The sequence below is a fragment of the Vombatus ursinus genome, unplaced genomic scaffold, assembly GCF_900497805.2.
Source record: "Vombatus ursinus unplaced genomic scaffold, bare-nosed wombat genome assembly UNPS02009824.1, whole genome shotgun sequence".
In the NCBI taxonomy this organism is placed as follows: domain Eukaryota; kingdom Metazoa; phylum Chordata; class Mammalia; order Diprotodontia; family Vombatidae; genus Vombatus; species Vombatus ursinus.
This window is the reverse complement of record NW_020949602.1, coordinates 4,151,023-4,158,037: the sequence shown is the minus strand read 5'-3', so window position 1 is coordinate 4,158,037 and position 7,015 is coordinate 4,151,023. Positions and strand designations below refer to the sequence as shown.

Sequence of the window (7,015 nt, the reverse complement as noted above, 5' to 3'; positions counted from 1 at the left end):
AAAGAAAGAAAGAAAGAAAGAAAGAAAGAAAGAAAGAAAGAAAGAAAAAGAAAGAGAAGGAAGGAAAGAAGGAAAGAAAAGAAAGAAAAAGAAAGAGAGAAAGAAAGAGAAAGAAATAGATATTGACTGAAGAGCAAAGGGAGTGTACCAAAGTGCCTTGGGGAAATAAAGAACAACTCCTGATCAATTTGGCAATTATTGAACAAGCCACCTGAAAATGCCATAATATTGATGCTGTCTTTATTAGTTATCACAAAACCTCTGACTGAGCCATTGTCTTAATCATGTCCTACAAACATGTGAATAAAAGGTTCCATGCATAGCGAGAACACGAGAGCATTTGATGTCCGCATGGAAAACTATATTCTATTTCAAACATGTCACATTCCACAAGAATACTGGAAATAAAATGTGGCATCTTGAGGGAGACTATTGAAGACCACTGTGGTTCTGCCTAACATTAAGTCCAATATCATTATTTCCATATAGAAATGAACATGGCTTTCAGGGCAAAGAATCCCTTGATCTTCATGGATGGCATCAAGTTATATATCTACTTCCTCAAAGTACATTAAGCAGCTGTTCCATCTCATGGATGTTTTCTCTTATTTTTTTTTATTTTATTTTATTTTATTTTACTGCATTTTGTTTCAAATTTTATTTTTCTAATTTAATAAACATTTATTTTTTTCTCCTCCTCCAAACCTCTTTTATTCACAATAAAAGAAAAAAAGAAAGAAAACCTGGACACGTTTGTAGATTGCCAGAATTTCTTTTGCTAGACTAAGTTTTTATTACTCAGGTTTTCTTTTTCTTTTTTTCCCCCAATCAGACATAGATAGATCCAACAAAGAAGAATCAAACAAATGAATGAACCTGAAGTATTGGTTTACAAAAATGGAAGAATTATTTTGAAGGGAGAAAAAAAAATGATGCTTACTGTAAGCATTATTTACGAAGAAGTGACGTACTCAGGGTATGTAATATATACAGATATAGATATAAATGTATATTTATATTACACAAATGTTTACGTAGCTGTACAACTTCTGCTCCGTGTCTATTGCTTCTGTCTGGAGTTGGGTAGCATACGTCATCATTGGACCTTGGAATCATGGGTGATCAATGTGATCAGCGTTTTTAAGTTTTTCACAGTTGCTCACTTTATTCTGCAACAGTTTATACAAGTCTTCCTAGGCTTCTTTGAAACCATCTTCTTTATCATTTTTAAGGTACAATCGTATTCCCTCACCATAATTTTAAAGCCATTTCTCAATGAACGGGCACGTTCTCGATTTCTCATCATTTGCTACTACAGAAAGGACTACTATAAATATCTTTGTATATACATGTCTTTTTCCTTTTTCTTTTATTTCTTTGGCATAGGGCTCATGGATATTTTCTCCAAGCACACAAAATGCTGTTTCTACTTGATGAGTTCAAAATTCTTAATGTGCGTCAAGGAAGAATTGAGACTAAAAGCTTTAGGCTCGAGTCCAGAAGTCAAATTGAACTAATGAATGAAGGTGATACTTAAAATATACTCTAAATATTTAAACAAGAAATGTTTTCCATAAAGAATCTTAATAACCTCCAGATAGGACATATTTAGCATATGGATATCAAAAATAAAGCTGAAACTAAATATGTTAGGGACTGACTCTTATCCTGAATTCAAAGTTTAGTAGGAAGAATACATTTAGAATAATTAATGCTTATGGAAGATTCATGTTAATGTTTACTTTTGCCAAAGTCGACTGGATGACAATAAATATAAATGTTTTTTATCTGAACAAAAATATATGAAACTCAGGGTTCATTATCTCAATGTAATACAGAAAGATTAAAGTTTCCTTGTCAAAAGGGAGGATAAGGTTTGATAAATGTCCATACGCATTTGCTCAGTGCTTACTATGTGCTAGACAACATGCTAATTGCTAGGCATAAAAAAAGAAAAGGCAAAAGATAGTGTCTGCCCTTGAGAACATTACAATCTAATGGATATTCTCATAGAAGATGACAAACTGGGTAAAATTTTAGAAATATTTTTGGAACAGACTTCATTTTAGAAAGCAACAATAAAGGTTGGTCATAAGTATATGCCACTGGATTTGTTGAATGTAATTGAACATGGCTTATCTCTAGACAGAGTCTGAGAGATATCTAAGATCAAAGAGTAGAATCAAAACATCTCTATGGACAATATCCACATGAACCCAATCAACAATTTGTAAACAGATATGTTGGCTAAAAGGCCAAACCAGTCATTCAGATTTGTTTATAGAAATGTAAGGATTATATCCATTCAGGATATGGATATTGCCATCAGAAACTCCAGCAATGCGCCTTAAGGAGACTGAGCATATAGATAATGCAGATTATGCAACAAAGCAGTGGAAACCACAAAGTATCAATGAAGGCTACAAAGATTTAGCATCTACTAGATACCTAGAAAGATATAGTCACAAGAATAAATCACACCACCAGCTTTGGAGTCAGGAGGACCTGAGTTCAAATCCGGCCTCAGACACATAACAGTCACTAGCTGTGTGACTCTGGGTAAGCCACTTAACCCCGATTGCCTCACCAAAAAATAGGGAAAAAAAGAATAAATTACAAGAGGTTCACTTTTTCATAAACTAACAGTTGACACATCCCTCTACAACAAAACAAACTAAAACATCCTTGAGAATTCCTCAAATTATCTATCCTGAAACCAGAATGTTATTAAAGATAGAATTGTTTTGATATAATATTGGTCCATAAAAGTTGAGAATAACCTTTAAAAGAGGTATTGCTATACTGAGTACAAAGAATCCCCAAACTACATAAAAAGAAAAGCTTTTAAAAATATAGAAACCTAGTAGAAGAGTTTAAAATAATGAGGGACCAAGAAACAGGATGTCACCCTTTTGTCCTATCTGCTATTGAAGTTGTACCAAGATATTTTCAACAAGTCTTCAGCAAGACAAACTTACATCCCAATCATTTTATCCATCTGTGCAATAGGAAAATGAATATTAAATATTTAAAAAGGATAATAGAAACATGATAACTTATCCTTGGACTGCTTTTATATTAACTTTATAAAAATATGAAAGGAATTAGATAACCATAATAACAACTCTGGGATGATCTCAGACAGCATGATCAAGAGAATAAAAACATATAGAACTTCTTATAAGGCTATAATAAAGAATCATAGCAGCAACATAAAAGCATTATATACTTATTGAACATAACCTAAAGTAGTTTACCTGCAGACTAAGACTCTAAAATGGCTAAGATCTGCCAGCGGAACTAAAAGACCCTTGGTGTGTGATGTCAGACATAGATCCAACAAAGAAGAATCAAACAAATGAATGAACCTGAAGTATTTGTTTATAAAAATGGAAGGATTATTGATAGTTATATGAGATCACATGACTGCCAACAAAAATTACAAAGAAGTTCATACTTAAAAAAATCTTTATTTATTGATTGTTGTTGATGTAGTAAGGAGATCATTGAAACTGCAATGTTACTCCAGATTGGAAAAATGTAACATCTAACAAATATCTAGAAAGACAAGATCAACCAGAATTAAACCTCTAAAGTTTGCTCATGAACCAATAGAAGACAGATCCCCAAATTATAAATACCAGTCCCCAAATATCCCTGTGAATTCCACAGATAAATTACTGGACACAAAGAATTATTGTAAAGCAGCTGCTCCCAACTTCTCAGATACCATATTGCTACACAAAACTTTAAGAACTTTAAAAACAACTATTTGCGTACCAAAAACTCATACTCTCCAAACTAAGTGTAGGTGGCACAGTGGCTAAAGTACTAGACCGGGAGTCAGGATGACATCTTCCTGAATTCAAATCCGGCCTCGGACACTTATTAGCTGTGTGACCCTAGTTAAGTCACTTAACGCCTTTGCCTCAATTTCCTAATCTGTAAAATGAGCTGGAGAAATAAATGGCAAACCACTCCAGTATCATTGCCTAGAAAACCCCAAATGGGATCACAAAAAGTGGACAGGACCAAACAAAAAAGATAGCAACAAGTGTACTGAAAAATTCTCAAAACATAGAGCTCCTTGAGGGAAGATATCACAATTATGTAGGAAAAGCATGAGATGCCTACATGCCACCCGCATCACCCTGGCTATCCTTGGAGTTCTCCCCAGTATGTAATGATTGAATGAGCCTATAGAAGATGTTTCACTCCCACTACTTTCTTTGAATTATGAAAGTCCATCATTTTATTCACCCGCTCAACTGTATAATGAACTTTACACCTGTAAGGATAACAATAGGATGACTTATTCCAGAAATGATTTCTATCCTAATTTCATCAAATATACAGAAAAGAACAGCGGCATTTTATGCTATTGTGAAGCTTGTAATATACTTTATACACACTGTCTCAAATGAACTTCAATCACACAAAATCTTAAGTAGCCACTATAAATATTATTGACATTTTACAGATTCGTCCTCTGAGGCTCAAAAAGGGGAAATGACTTACCTATAGTCATTCAATTTTTATCTTGACACTAAATGACAGGCTCAATTCGAACCCAGGTCCTCCTGTACCACACCCAATCTGTCACTCAACTTGCATTTACGTGCCAGGCAATGTGCTAAGGAAATGCAAAGAAAGGGGGAAGAAAGTCCCTGCCTGCTCTCAAGGAGTTCACAGTCTAATGCCCAAGGGGTGGGGAGTTAACTTTGCTGGGCGCCGGTTGAGGATGACAAGAATTAGTAAACAGGTGGAGTCAAAGTTGAAGGGACCCATATTTCAGCTTCATGAGAGAACTTCCTAACTAGGAAGGTATTCCAAAAGTGGACAGAGGAACCTTGGGGAGTAGTGAGCTCCCCGTCATTGGGAGTCATCGAATGGAACTTGTAGTTAAACAATTGTTATTTCTGTTGTAGAGGGATTTCGGTCTAGTCAGTGGGATGGTGATGTATGAGGTTCGCTCCAACTGGGGAATTTTATGTTTCTTTTTGAAGAAACCCCCACCCCCAAAGTTTGCAGTGCAGGGGTAAACGCAGTACAACCAGCCCGAAGCTGAGCGTCTGGGGGGTCGGAGCCAAAGAGTAGGTGATTAGAGTCCTCGGAGTGGAGAGGGGGCGGGAGGAAGAGCTCTCCCCTCCCCCTCTAAATGAGGGAAAGGAGAGTGGGCCTAAGGAAAGGAAAGCCCGCATTCTGCTGTGGAATCTGTCCCAAGCTTCCGTCAGTCCAGAGGGTCCTTGTTTCTCATAGGTGCAGAGTCTGGACAAAAGCGCCAGCCAGCCAAGGCAACCCTTGGAAAACCCGAGGGGCGTCCGGGAGTTGGGGGGCAGGAACGGGGAGCCGAGGAAGACACCGGTTACTGTGTGAGCCCCTCCAGCCCTTGCCGAGGAGCCCGGGGGCACAGGGTAGCCTCACAAAAGGCACGGTCCTCGCAGCGCCTTCCCTCCCCTCTCCTCCGTGTTTAGGGTTTGTCAGGGGTTCCCCCCCCCCTTTTCTATCCTCCCTCCCCCCACGTGGCTTCTTCCAGGGAAGGCAGGGAGCCTGGCTCAGCTCAGACTCGGAGGCTGCACAGCAGCCGCGTGGGGGTCTCCCTCCGGTGTTCTGCCCCGCGAGGGCTCTATCCGGTACCGATCCCCGCGCCCCAGCGCCCCCTCCCGCCCCAGCTCCGTGCGCCCCCCCCACCCCGCCCCCGCGCACCGCGTGGGGCCAGAGCGACGATGCCAAGGAGCCTCCCGGCAGAGCCGCCGACGCGGTTTGCGGGCGGGTGGGCAGCGGGTGAGCCGGCGGCAGCAGCGGCGGCGACGCCAGGGGCCGCAGGAGCGGCAGCAGCAGGTAGGTGAGCGCCGGCCGGCCGGCGCTCCGCTCAGCTCTAGCCCCCCACTCCCCGGGGGGTGGGGGGCGGGGAGCGCGGGGAAAGGGGGAGGGGGGCGGCAAGCCCGCGCGCATGGGGAGGAGGGGGGCTAGGGGGCTCTCCTCCCCCCAATCCCCCCTCCTCCCCTGCCCGCCCTCCTCGGCTCTCGGCCGCCCAGCCCGCGGCACGCACGGCACCGGAGAGACGATGGCAGCAGCCGCTCGGCGCGCGCCGGGGCTGGCCGCGAACCCAGCGAGCTAGCCGGAGCCGGAGCCGGAGCCCGAGCCGGAGCCGGAGCCGGAGCCGGAGCCGCAGGAGGGTGCGCGGGCCGGCGAGCGAGAGAGAGACAGCCGGAACCGGAGCCCGAGCCCGAGCCAGGGTCCGAGCCCCGCCACCACCGCAGCCGCCGCTGTCCCGGGCATGGGGTTCGGGTACTTGGCGGCTGCCACGAGCGCAGGAGGGCGATCCCCGGGAGCCGGGGGAGGCTGGTCTGGGGACAGTGCCGGCGGACAGCACAGGGCGAGGTCCTAGGAAGTAAGTTCGGCTTGGCCCCGAGGCTGGGGAGGGACTGGTGGAGGAGGAGGAGGAGGAGGAAGGAAGGAAGGAATGCGCAAGGAAGGAAGGAAGGAAGGAAGGACTCTGTACTAGGATACCCCGAGCCGGGCTCCCTGCCGGGGAAGGAGAGCTGAGCTCTTTGGACGCCCCGCAGCCTCGGCTCCAGGAGTTTGACTGAGCTGCCAGATTTGGGGGCGGCTCTCCGCAGCTGGCAGGCACACCTGGCTACCAGGGGACTGGGACGGGGAGAGGTGGAGGAGAGAACATCCCCCATCCCTCCACCATCCCTTAGTCTGATTACTTTCCTATCCCAGACCTCTGCCTCTCTCCAGCTGTCTTTCCCTGTATGCCCGACCTTCCAAAGAATCGAATTCTTCTCAAAGCAACGCTCCCCCACTCCTCTCCTGTGCCTCCTACTGCTACCCGAACTGGGTCCTTGGTGTCTTCAGGATGCCGTGCCATTCTGCACACTACCCAAGCTTTCCTAAGTTGGTCCCTCCAAAGATTACTCCGGTGTTCCTCATTCCCTCCCTCTCCCCATCCCCTATTTAAAACACACACACACACACACACACACACACACACACACACACACACACA

At 44.0% G+C, this 7,015-nt stretch overlaps 1 protein-coding gene across 2 annotated transcripts in view; it reads left to right on the top strand.

The window, feature by feature from the left end:
* The window catches only part of DAB1 (DAB1, reelin adaptor protein), a 705,788-nt gene that overhangs the window by 247,630 nt on the left and 451,143 nt on the right, over positions 1 to 7,015 (top strand). The window contains exon 1 of one of the 2 annotated variants that reach the window (XM_027852805.1): positions 6,349 to 6,394. The exons of the other annotated variant lie outside the window; for it this stretch is intronic. The gene's annotated coding sequence lies outside the window, so the exon portion shown is untranslated. Of the gene's footprint in view, positions 1 to 6,348; positions 6,395 to 7,015 lie in introns of those variants that run through there. 2 annotated transcript variants of the gene reach the window in all.